Raw genomic sequence first — 12,160 nt, 5'->3', positions numbered from 1 at the left:
AGACAAGATCTTCCTACATAGTTAGGCTGCTCTTGGTCTCACTATGTAGCCCAGATGACTTCAAACTTAGGGCAATTCTCCTGCCTCAGCCTCCTGAGTGCACCACAAGCAAAGTGTTCTGTTTCTTTTCATTTTGGAGTAAGGAAAAAGGAACAAAAAAATCTCCAGCCCAGGGCCCACTGCTGGTAAGACGCAGCACAGGATGGAACAGAACTCACCCAGGCAGGGCTCCTCAAACTTGATTTCCCAGGGCCCACACCTGCTCTGTCCAGCCATGGCGTGAGGGCAGGCCTGCCTCCGGTTTCTGGGTCTTGGTCCTCCAGAGGATCCTCCACACACCTGCAGTACAGGACCCCATGAAGTGGTTCAGGGAGCTGAGGGCCCTTCCCTCCATCCTTCACTCAGATGTACAGGTCACAAGCCCTAAGGATGGGAACTTTATGGCCCCTTCTCCTGTGGGATGACATAGTAGTAGCCCAGGAGGCCACAGATGTATGTGGGTTCCAGCTCTAGCTCTTCCAGCAACAGGCTGCAAGATGTAGCACAAGTGATTTTTCTCTATTTTAGAAAAGAAAGAGTTGGATTCAACCACCTTGAGCTTCCCAGCTTATGGGTCTGAGGACTTGGGGCACCTCTCTTTAGGAAAATACGAAGTGCTTGCCAAGGCACCACTCAGGGCCATCGTGATGCCACTTTACCGAGGAGGTGACAGAGACACAGGAAAGTTGGACCTATTGGGAGGGATGATCTCTGATCTCTGGTATTTCTGACTGTACATCTATTATAAGATGATAAGTAAACAGCAGATTCCAAACAAAAACCAAATAAATATATATTTGTTTGTTTGTTTGTTTTGTTTGGTCTTTTTAAAGCATCTTGCTTTTCAAAGACCACTTTTCTCTAATTCCTGCTTTAGGAACGAGGTAGAAATTGAGGTAAAGAAAAAAAGTAGAATCAGGACCTCCAAAGCTGGGTCTGGGTCTCTAATGGCTCATGGCTGGTGTTCAGAATCTGCTGTCCATGCATTCCCATCAGGGTAGTTCCTGTCCTCTAGGAGTTCCTCCCTGGCAGACAGTCCACCTCCAGTCAGACAACAAATGGCTCCATTTGGATATGGCCTGATCCTCTGCCTGGCTCTGTCTGGAAGCAGATCACCCTCTGTCTTCCTGCAGAGTCAAGGGAACATGAGCTTTGGGGACAGCACACCCGGGTCCACTGCCTGTCCTGGGTTTTTTGTCAGTCCTGCCAGCATGGACTTGCTCTTTCTAGGCTCAAGCTTTAAATTTTAAAATTTGGGATACTACTTCCTCTAAGAATTATACATGGATTAACTGAGATTTTAGGTCCAGGTTCAGGAATGCCACCATGGGCCCAATGAGAGAGAGGAGGACTCCAAGAGGACAAGGACAGGGAGGGTTTTGGCGCCAGCCTGGACAGCCTCCTGCTGAAGGCTTGCTGTAACTCTGTGTAAAGGACAGGGCATACAGCAGAGGGTATAAAAGCTGCTGCCTTAGATATTGTGGAAGTGTGTGGCACCCAGGAACACATGACAAGTATGTACTCTTTCCCTGTTCCTGCTTTTTACCATCCTTTGCCCCTGGATTCTCCATGAGATGATCAGTTAAAGACCAGACCCTGAGGAAGGGTGAGAAGGCACAGGCTGCATGAGCCATGCTTTGGAGATCCCAAGTGCTTCCATTTAGGTGGTGATCCACAGTGTGATGATCTAGAAGGCCAGGTCCCAGAGGTGGGGAGCCCAAGAGCACAGACCTGGCTACTTCTTGCAAATAAGCAAGGTTTTCTGGACCCCAAGATTGCCCAAGATCAGATGCTGCCATCAATACTGCCGATTTGTCACACTGAAAACAAAGGCCTGCTCCAGGCGGCAGCTCTGTTTGGAGCTGTAGTTCCACCTTCAGGCCCACATTTGCTTTGGATTTTCCCTTCCAAAAATTGTTTCAGTGATGCAGTCTTTTTTTTCCTATAATTTTGTTCTCAGTTTCAAATCTGATTAATTGGATGGTTTCAATAATTAATACATTATACATTGTTATCTTCTCCATAGTGCAAGATGCAGACAGGATATCCCTCCCAATCACTATTAGTGCAAATCTTTCTTCTCACTGAATTAAGTGAAAGTATCTATATATCTATCCTAACTATTCTGTATATACAGATACAAAATAGTCCTTCCTTTGTAGCCCCTTGTTATCTTTAGCCCTATTAGAGATAGGTATTCCAATGCCATCTAAATACTATAGGTGCATGAATTTAGCAAAACAATCTATATTCTATAATTTTATTGAGAAACAAATAGCAATGAGACAGTTTCAAATCCAATTAGTAGGACAGTTTCAGTAAATAATACATTGCATATTGTTGTCTTAGTGGTTATTCATTGTGCAAGATGCAAACATGATATCCTCTTTACAGACACTATTAGAACAAACTTTTCTATTCACTGAAGTAAGAGAATGTAGCTGTATATCTATCCTAACTATTTTGAATATACAGACACAAAATGTTCATTTTATCCCCTTTTTTGTTTAGTTTTGTCATTAAAATAATATAGGTGTATGAATTCAGCAAAATATTCCAAAATAGTCTAGTACTCTATAATAGTAATGGGCTTTCCATAAGACTGGCAATGTCAGAAGTTGTTGACTTGGGCATTTTACAGCTCAGCATATTAATATGGCTCTATTTTTTATATTTCGTTTTTATAATTTTCTGCTGGAGAGTTAAGACCAAGATAAAGTAAGACCTATATAACAAGAAACATAGCCTCTGTGTCTGATACGGTTAGTCAAATCCTCTCAGGATTTATCCTGAAACTCTGTAATGTGGTTTGTAGATCCTTTGTGAGTGTCAGCCATGCGGATGAGCCACGGCCATTGCTTGACCAATTTTGCACTTTGTGAAAGCCTGAGAGAATATTTTCTCTCTATGTGGCTCTTCTTAGGGACACCACATCATTGATCACTTTACTCTGTGGCTCCATAATCTCCGTGATCAGAAAATTTGGGACACAACTGAGATACATAATGTTACAGTATAGGTTCTCCTATGTCCTGAGTCTTCACTGAATTTGAAAGTCTAGGTCCAAAATGTTGGCTGTCCTTGAAGCACTCCTTTTTCTCTAACTTTTGGTTTGCAAAGTTAGGTTGTTAACCCTCCAGAAGAGAAGCTTATTTTTATTACCCTATGACCTAGGCTGTTGAGCTTAACCTCGCTATATGTCTGAATATCAAACATCTTAGGCATAGCATGGAACAGGTATTTTCCATCAAGTATTGATAAGTTAAACTTTAAGTCCCTACAGAATATGAAGAAAAAATTAAAATACATTTTAAAATAGGAATAAACAATTAAATATTTTTACACAGAAATTGGAAATCTAACCATACACAGCATTGTAGCAGGACAGTCCCACAGCACCCCTTTTCCTGTCTCCTTCCTTCATTCACCACCCTCTTCCTTTTTAAACAAACATCTACCTGAGAAACAGCACAGCAACAACTGGCATGTCATGACAAGAAACACGTATTCAGAAGACCCAAAATGCACTGTCAAGAAGCTGCTAGAATTAATATACAAATTCAGTAGCATAGCAGAATACAACGTCAATACCCAAAAGTTAATAGCATTCTTCTACACAGATAACAAACACACTGAGAATGAATTTAGAGAAAAAATACCTTTTAAAATAGCACTGAGGAAAATGAAACATCTTGGATTAATCTAAATAAAGTAGTCAAAGATCTTGTCATGAAAAATTACAGTAATCTCAAAAAAAGAGATTGTAGAGGATTTCAGAAAATGGAAAGATGTTCCCTGTTTCTGGAAAGGAAGAAGCAACATTGTGAATATGATCATATTCCCAAAATTGCTATACTGATTTAAAGTCATCCCTATCAAACTACCAACAACATACCTCACAGACCTAGAGAAATTGTTCCTAAAATTGATTTGCAGCCATGAAAGACCTAGAATAGTAAAGGCAATGCTAGGGAACAAAGATAAGGCAGGAGGCATTACAATTCCAGACTTGAAATTATACTGCAAGGCTACTGTGTTAAAATCAGCATGGTACTGGCAACAAAATAGACCTGAGGATCAATGAAGTACACTAGAAGATGCAGAAATCTCCATGAACACACAGCCACCTTATCTTTGACAGTGGGGACAAGCACACTCACTGGAAGAAAGACAGCCTCTTTAACAAATAGTGCTGGAAAAACTTTATGTCGAAAACTAGAACTTCATCCATGTCTATCACTCTGCACTAACTTAAAGTCAAAATGGACTAAAAATCTAAATATGAAAAGAGGAATACTAAATCTTCTGGAAGAGAAAGTAGGAGGAAATCTTGAAGACATAGGATTAGGCAAAAAGTTCATGAACCAAAATCAAATTGCATGGGTAACACTTGAAAGAATTAACAACTGGGACCTCCTATTATTAAGAATTTTTTGCTCGTCAAAAGAAATTACCAACAAAGTGAAAAGACAACCCACAAATTTGGAAAAAAAATCTTGACAAATAATCACTCAGAAAAATGTTTGCTCTCTAGAATTTTTAAAGAACTAAAAAATATTAGGGACCCAAAATTTAAAGACCCAGTCCAGAAATGGGCATCAGAGATGAGCACACACTTCTCAGAGGACCAAATTAAAGAAATATATATGAAAAATGTTCTACATCACTAGCCATTCATGCAATGCAAATTAAAACAACACTGGTATATCGTCTCACCCCAGAAGGAATGGCTATCATAAAGAAATTACCCAACAACAAATGTTGGCGAGGCTGTGGGGAAGAAGGTATATTTCTCCACTGCTGCTGTGTATGTAGACTGGTGCAACAATTATGGAAATCAGTGTGGAGACTCCTTCAAAAACTAGGACTGGAGATCCCATTCAAACCAGCTCTCTCCCTACTGGGAATTTTCTTGAAGGATCTGAAATCATCATATCATAGTGATATATGTGTACCTATGTTTATAGCATCACAATTTGTGATACACAAATCTTGGAAACAATCAAGATGCCCGTCACCTGCAGAATTGGTGAAAAAGATGTAGTATTTTTATACAATGGAGTATTACTCAGCTATAAAGAATGATAAAATCAAGGCCTTCATATTTAAGTGGATTCCACTTGAAGATATATTCATAAGTGAAATAAATTAGACCCACATGTGTAAATATAGTATAATCTCCCTAGTATAAGTACTCAAAAGAAACAATACAAATAGAAAGGTATAACATAATTAAAAAGAAAGCGAGAGCTTGAGGATTGGATAATGAGAGAGGGCAAGGAAAAAAGTGGGGAAACATGATAGGGGCAAAGCCATACATTTATAAGTACAAGATGGGTAAGACAATGATCCTGCGAATCTCCAGAAGGGTTTCAAAGCTAGCAGTTAATTGGTAGAATTCTCACCCTGACTAATTATATATGCTGATACCTGTGTACTAAACAACTGCGCTGAAGATGGTAGTGTGCAATAGTAGGGTCATGCTTGGAGTTCCTGTCAATCTGGTCTTCTGAATACATGCTGTAGTCTTAAAGGAGTGGTCAGATGGCAGAGTGAAGGCGCCAAATCAATTTGCATGATCTGCTGTGTTAGGAGTTCCTCATTAATGAAATAAAGATTGGCCATACCTCTTATTTAGGAATAGGACTCTTCCCTGAATAATTCTTTTTTACTCTAAGGAATTTTTGCTTAATTAATGTAAATCTTTTGATAAACTGTATATAAACCAATTTTGATATGACTTAAACAAGTTGATAACTTCACAAAAAGCATGCTTTTAAGCCTAAGCATCCCATGTTGTAATATAAACCAATGACCAAAAAGAAACAGCTGTTCACAGAATGACACACACATAGACAAATACATAGTACACACAAACAACCATTTTTACAAAGTTATCTGTGCATTCAACTTTATATTTCTGGCCAGATTAACCTATAGTAACTCTATAGCAAGATTTTAAAAGAAATTTTAAATTATAAATAGACTAGTAAGATTTTGTTATTTGTCAATAAGCAGAGATCTCTTATGAGATGGTTTTGGAAGGAGTAAAATATTTTATCTCTAACTAATACGCATATTTTATATTTTTGTCTTAATACTAATAAAATTTAGCTCAGTCATCTTTATATATTTCTCCATCCACTTAGACCTTATATGTCCATTTTGTCAGTTCCTTCAATAGGCCCCAGCTTGGATCTTGCCACTTTGTTGTTAACTATTTCTCCAGATCTGGCTTCATTATATAGCCTGAAAGCACACTCTGGTACCCAAACAGGTCATTCAGCATTCTCTAGAAAAACACAAGCATACCCTGTCCCCCAGGTTAGCAGTGCATGGTGTCCCTTCCATTATCCGGTATGGAGATCTCTCTGAAGGACCCTGTTTATCCCTTTTACTCTTATTTGATGTAATTGGCTTTTTGCTACTGTACTTTCATCTTTTGTAGATCTTAAAAGGTTAAAGAATGTGTACTGCCAAGTGAAGTCTGAGATGAGAATTTTGCAGGGAATGATCCCCATTTTTGTTTTTGTAGTTTAATTTTAATTGAACAATATGCACATTTAACAATTTTTGGAGCTTGAGGGTTAAAAAGGAATCCTTGTGATAAGGGAATTATGAAAAGTCATATAAACTTTTGGAAGTCAGAACTTGTATATGCTGGGCTATTGTCAGTCTTAAGTGTCCATGCACAGCCAAGGCCAGTAACAGCATGCAAACAGTGAACAATGACATGTTTAGTTTCTTCACCAGTGAAGGCAATAGCAAATATGAATCCTGAGGAAATGTCCACCAAAACATGGACCCAATGCAAAGAACTAAATTCAGGAATGTGTATAACATAATATCATTTAATAGTTTTTAGGCCTGTGCTCAAGTCACATCAAACTGTTTGCGAAAGGTAGAAGCATTTTGATGAAAAGTGGCAGGAAACACAGAAGGTTGTTGAATAGCTTCTGAAAGTAATAGCTTTACGTGGAGTATGTGGATATGTAGCCACTGTAAGGGACTCTGGGACTGCCAAAGAATCCTAGTGGACATATACTGAATTGTGCAAATAATTAAAAAGTTGGCAAAGACGGGTCAACTCTAGAGAGCTGAGCATTAGAAAGAGCCGGATTAACTTAATTTAAGATAGCCTTAGCCTCAGGTGTAAGCATTCTTAGAACTAATGACTGAGTCTCCCTTGAGAATGTCAAAGAAATGACTTAACTCATGAGTAGTAGTTAGCACAACAGCTGGGCAGAGCCAATTAATGTTACCAAGTGCAGTCTGAAAATCGTTTAGGGTTGCAAGATGTCTAAACAGGATCCAAACAGATTGGGGCACAATGTGTCTCTGTTGAGTAAGGTGTCCCAAATATAAAAAGGGTGCCACAGGTTGAACATTTTTTTTTTGGTGGAACCAGGGATTGAACTCAGGCCCTTGCACTTGCTCGTGACATGCTTATACCAATGAGCCATCTCCCCAGCCCACAGTTTGCACTTTTTTAGGGGCTATCACTAGACCTGTACTGTGGAGAGTATCATCTAATTGGTAATCATGAGATATAAAATGGATGGGGATTCATGTGCCAATAGAATGTTATCTCTGTAATAGATGTTGTATGCAGAAGGATAGGCCTGTCTCACTGACCAAACGGCTGTGGCCACAAATGCTTGGCACAGGATGAGACTACTTACCATACCTTGTGATAGACAACGCCATTGAAAATTGACTTGTCCTGTGAGTCGTCAATACGTGGGGTAGTGACCTGGAGGAAGAATGGGGATGAACAAGACAGGGTAAGAGACACAAGAGACGAAGACAAGACAGGCTTTCTGATCAAGTCTCGTTTATTGAGGAAGTGAGCAGAGTCTAAATAGCTGTATAGAGGAAGTAATTGGGTGGGACTAGTTGTGGATTGGTAGTGGAGGTCCAGGACCACAGGAAGATGTCGAGGCAAGCAGGGATTGGTACCGCAGCACTTCTTGCCCAAATAAGGGGAAATATAACAGGAGCATTCTATTGCACCCCACATGTCCCCTCTTTTTATTAAATACATCAAGTGGAAATTGACAGTACCCTGAGAGGACAATGCCTGGCTTGGGTCAAGGATTCCTTCACATGAGACCAACCAGACCTTACCAGTTGTGGGATTACAGGGCAGCAGTAGGCTCTGTTCCTGTCTTAGGCAATCGGCGGTACTGCATGTGGGTCCTAGTTGCCTGTCATTGACTACTTGTCCGTCTCACCAGGGGGCCTACATCAGATTAGGCCACATTATGATAGGGTCCATTTGAGGGAACCCTCTCACGATACTCTTGATCTGCCATTTCCAGCTGATGATAATGTATTTGAATGGGCTTTGCAGCAAAAGCATCTAAACATGAGCTGAGGAATGCTGTAAGTTTTTGAAAACTGCAAGGTCCTATCATGAGCAACAGTAGGAGTGAGAAGAAGGGTCCCAACAGGGGCACAAGATAGGTGAACATCCCTCCCCACAATGAGGAGAAGGGGACGTCCACAAGCTCTTGTCTCCGTTTGAGTAGTTGATCCTGAAGCTCTCGGATTTTGTCTCAAACTATGCCTGAGACAAAAGGAATAAATGAATGTTTTTATTAACATAAAAACAACATTTTTCCTGTAAAGTAAGACATATTCCCCCATGCTCTGCTGTAAGAAGGTCTAAGCCTCTCCTATTTTGCAAGACCACTTCTGCTAGTAAATCTATCCGGTCTTGGATATCTTGGATAGTACCAGATAATGCTCGAACATCATTAATCAGCTGGTTAGATAATTTAATATAAGAATGTACTGCTACCCCCAACCCCGCTGAACCTGTTCCCATGGCCGCTGTGACTCCCAGACCCACTAATAAGGGGATGAATTAGACCACCCTCTTTGTGCAGCCTTGGAAGCAGGCCTGGGCATTCTGCTGTCACCTGCGCCCTGATCCCCGTTCCCCTGTTGTTGCTCCCTTTCTTCCTCTTCCCCTGCTTCTCCTCTGCTCCCTATTCCCCCTGGTGCCTCATGCTGCCCTGTCCTAGGTGACTGCCATTGCTGTGCTGCATCATCGCATAGTCCCATTTTACTCACAATCTTTCTACTTACTGTCTGTTCCTCTTTGTTGCCTAGGCCTATAAATTACCCTCTACCTCTTCTCTATAGCCATTCTTTTCTCAACTATCTAGTTGGTGTCACTTCATCAGAATTGTGCCTCTTTTCTCCATAAAAGTCTGTTCTTCCTGGACCTACCCTCCTTCAGATTCCTTCCATCCTTTCTCTACTACCATGTCTTCTGTCACCATCATCTGTTAATCATCTGGATCTTACTTTATTCTGGCATCTTGCTACTCTTAAAGTGCCTCTTCCTTCCTTCCCTCTTAACATACTTTTTTTTTCTGTTCTTCCTTTTCTAATCAGTAAGTGCTAAAGGTGTCTACAGCCAGTCTCCCTACTGGCTTTAGTAATCACTGTAAATTTATTTGATCTTTTTTTTTCCCTTTATTCCTCCTTTTGGGTTGAGCCTCACACAGGGAACATACTCCAATTCATTTGACCAGGGGTCATCACTTCTGAAACGAGAAACGCCATTTTGGGCGAGGACCTATTGTGTTCAGGAGCCATTTTAGGCAAGGGCCTACTGGGCCCAGATGCCATCTTAGGGGCGCCATGTGTCTGATCAGCCTGCAGGGATTGTAAGTGTAACGTAAGCCTCTCAAACAGTTGCGTTTCCAGATCCAAAAGCACATTGGAAAATTTAGGAGCAAATTTGGACATTTCATTATTATCAGGAGGCGGTTTTGTAGCAACTGGGACTGTAACAGAGTCAGGACTGTTTTTGGAAGCCTCTTTGGCTAAGTCTTCCCAATTGACCTCTTGCAAAGTAGTAAGGTCAGGATACAAAGATTTATAATAGGTCAGGAGAGAAGCCTCAGGGCAGAGGAGGTGAAGGCGGCAAAAGCTCAGAAGGGGGAGGTGGCAGCTGCTCGTTAGGGGAAGGCGGCAGCTGCTGATTATATTGGGGTTTAGTTAACACTTCATTTGCCTCCTCACCACGGAGAGAGGAGACATCTGAGCCAGCCTGGAAAGGGGCTGGAGTAGGCCTATTGGAGTTACGCAGAACAGTTTCTCAGTGGGTAATCATTTCCCTGACTAAAGGATCTCTATGTCTCTGCGTAAGAATCTCATCAATCAAGCCCCAGTATGAAAATGCTGTGACTGGGACCTTTTCAGGGCCAAAAACTGTACAAAAGTCCTGTAATGCATCACCCACTCATTTTTATCTTTTAGAATTGATAGTGCCCTCCAATGGGAACCACGGGCAAACCTCATGAATAAACTTAAAATACTGTAATAAATCTTTTTCCTTCACCTTAATCCCTCATGTCTTAAGTGCCTTGCTGAGGCTTTCTACAAAGAGCTCATGCTCGCTTAATGCTTGACCCATGCCAGAAAAGGGGAAGGGGGATGTCATTCACTCACCGTGGCTCAAGCAGCGCAGCAGGCACTCGCGCAGCGTTGGCCTCAGAATTTACTTTCACTATCTGCTTCATACCTGGGCTCTCGAACGGCTCCCATGTTAAATCCTCCATGCCAGGCCTCCATGCTGGGTGCCATGTGACTCTTCCCGTGAGTCAACACGTGGGGTAGTGACCTGGAGGAGGAATGGGGATGAACAAGACAGGGCAAGAGACACAAGAGACGGAGACAAGACAGGCTTTCTGATCAAGTCTCGTTTATTGAGGAAGTGAGCAGAGTCTAAATAGCTGTATAGTGGAAGTAGTTGGGTGGGACTAATTGTGGATTGGTAGTGGAGGTCCAGGACCACAGCAAGATGTTGAGGCAAGCGGGGATTGGTGCTGCAGCACTTCTTGCCCAAATAAGGGAAAATATAACAGGAGCATTCTATCGCCCCCCACTTAAAATGGTGCATAGGAGACTGATTATTAATACAGGATAAATTAAAGGCAAAATGTTTTATATCTTCAGGGTGGAGATGGATAAAAAGAAAACAGTTCCTTAAGTCAATCACTGCAACAGAAAAATGTAAAGGAATAGCTACAGGACTGGGCAATCCCTGTTGCAGTTCTCCCATAGGTACCATAGTTTCATTACCTGCCTGTAAGTCCTATGGGAATCTCCACTTTCCTGATCTATCTATCTATCTATCTATCTATCTATCTATCTATCTATCTACCTATCTGCCTATCTATCCATATATATTACAAAAACTGGGGTATTGCAAGGGCTATTGGAAAGTTCTAGGTGCCCCACCATGAGCGGTTAATCAACCAGTGAATGAGTTGCTATAATCCTGTCCTGAGTTAGGGGCCAACAAGATCAGGTCATCAGACATCCAAGTTACCTTGAATACCATCTGTGAGGTTAGAAAAGAAATCAAGATATCTAACCTGGATCTGAACAGTCCTTTTTAGGAATAATTAGAAGAGGTTTTTCTCCTTTGAGTATTTTTACCAAGACTTGATTGGGACAGAAATGTTGCAAATCTAATGAGCCACCAGGGAGTTAGGACTGGATGAAAATGTTTCCAAACTCTGTAATATGTCATGATCTGATAAGATTGACAGGATGACTCATATATGGGGGGAGGAAATAAGGAGAACAATATCTAGAATGGTCTTCTGCATCCCTCCAAATTAGCAACTTAGCACTCCTGCTGTGGTAAGAAACCTTGCCCAACCCTAATAAATCTGTAGTGGCCACATCCAGAGACAATGCCTCAGGCTAGTGAGGCTAAGTAATAACTGAAACATCTGCACGAAATAGCCCTTTAAATGCTTTTTCTTTAATAGTTAACTCCATCGCTGGTCAATTTTGTTTAATTTGCTGAATACAATAAATATTAGGAGAACCAAAAACCCTTGAATTTCTTTTAAGTATTCCAATTTTTCCAAGGGAAAAATGAACAATTGAGCAACAGAAGTACCTGGAGTGATGATAGCAAGGGTTTGGGTAGATTAAATAATAACGGATTTGTCTGGTATAATCAGCATCAACTAAACCAGGAAAAACTTGGATACCTTTTATTTTTATTTTTATTTTATTTTCAAAGTTTTATTGATAAACATATAGCAATGAGACAGTTTCAAATCAAATCGAAAGTACAGTTTCAACA

This window comes from Octodon degus, unplaced genomic scaffold, assembly GCF_000260255.1.
Source record: "Octodon degus isolate 3935 unplaced genomic scaffold, OctDeg1.0 scaffold00115, whole genome shotgun sequence".
Classification (NCBI taxonomy): Eukaryota; Metazoa; Chordata; class Mammalia; order Rodentia; family Octodontidae; genus Octodon; species Octodon degus.
The sequence above is the reverse complement of the archived record's forward strand: the minus strand, read 5'-3'. Positions refer to the sequence as shown.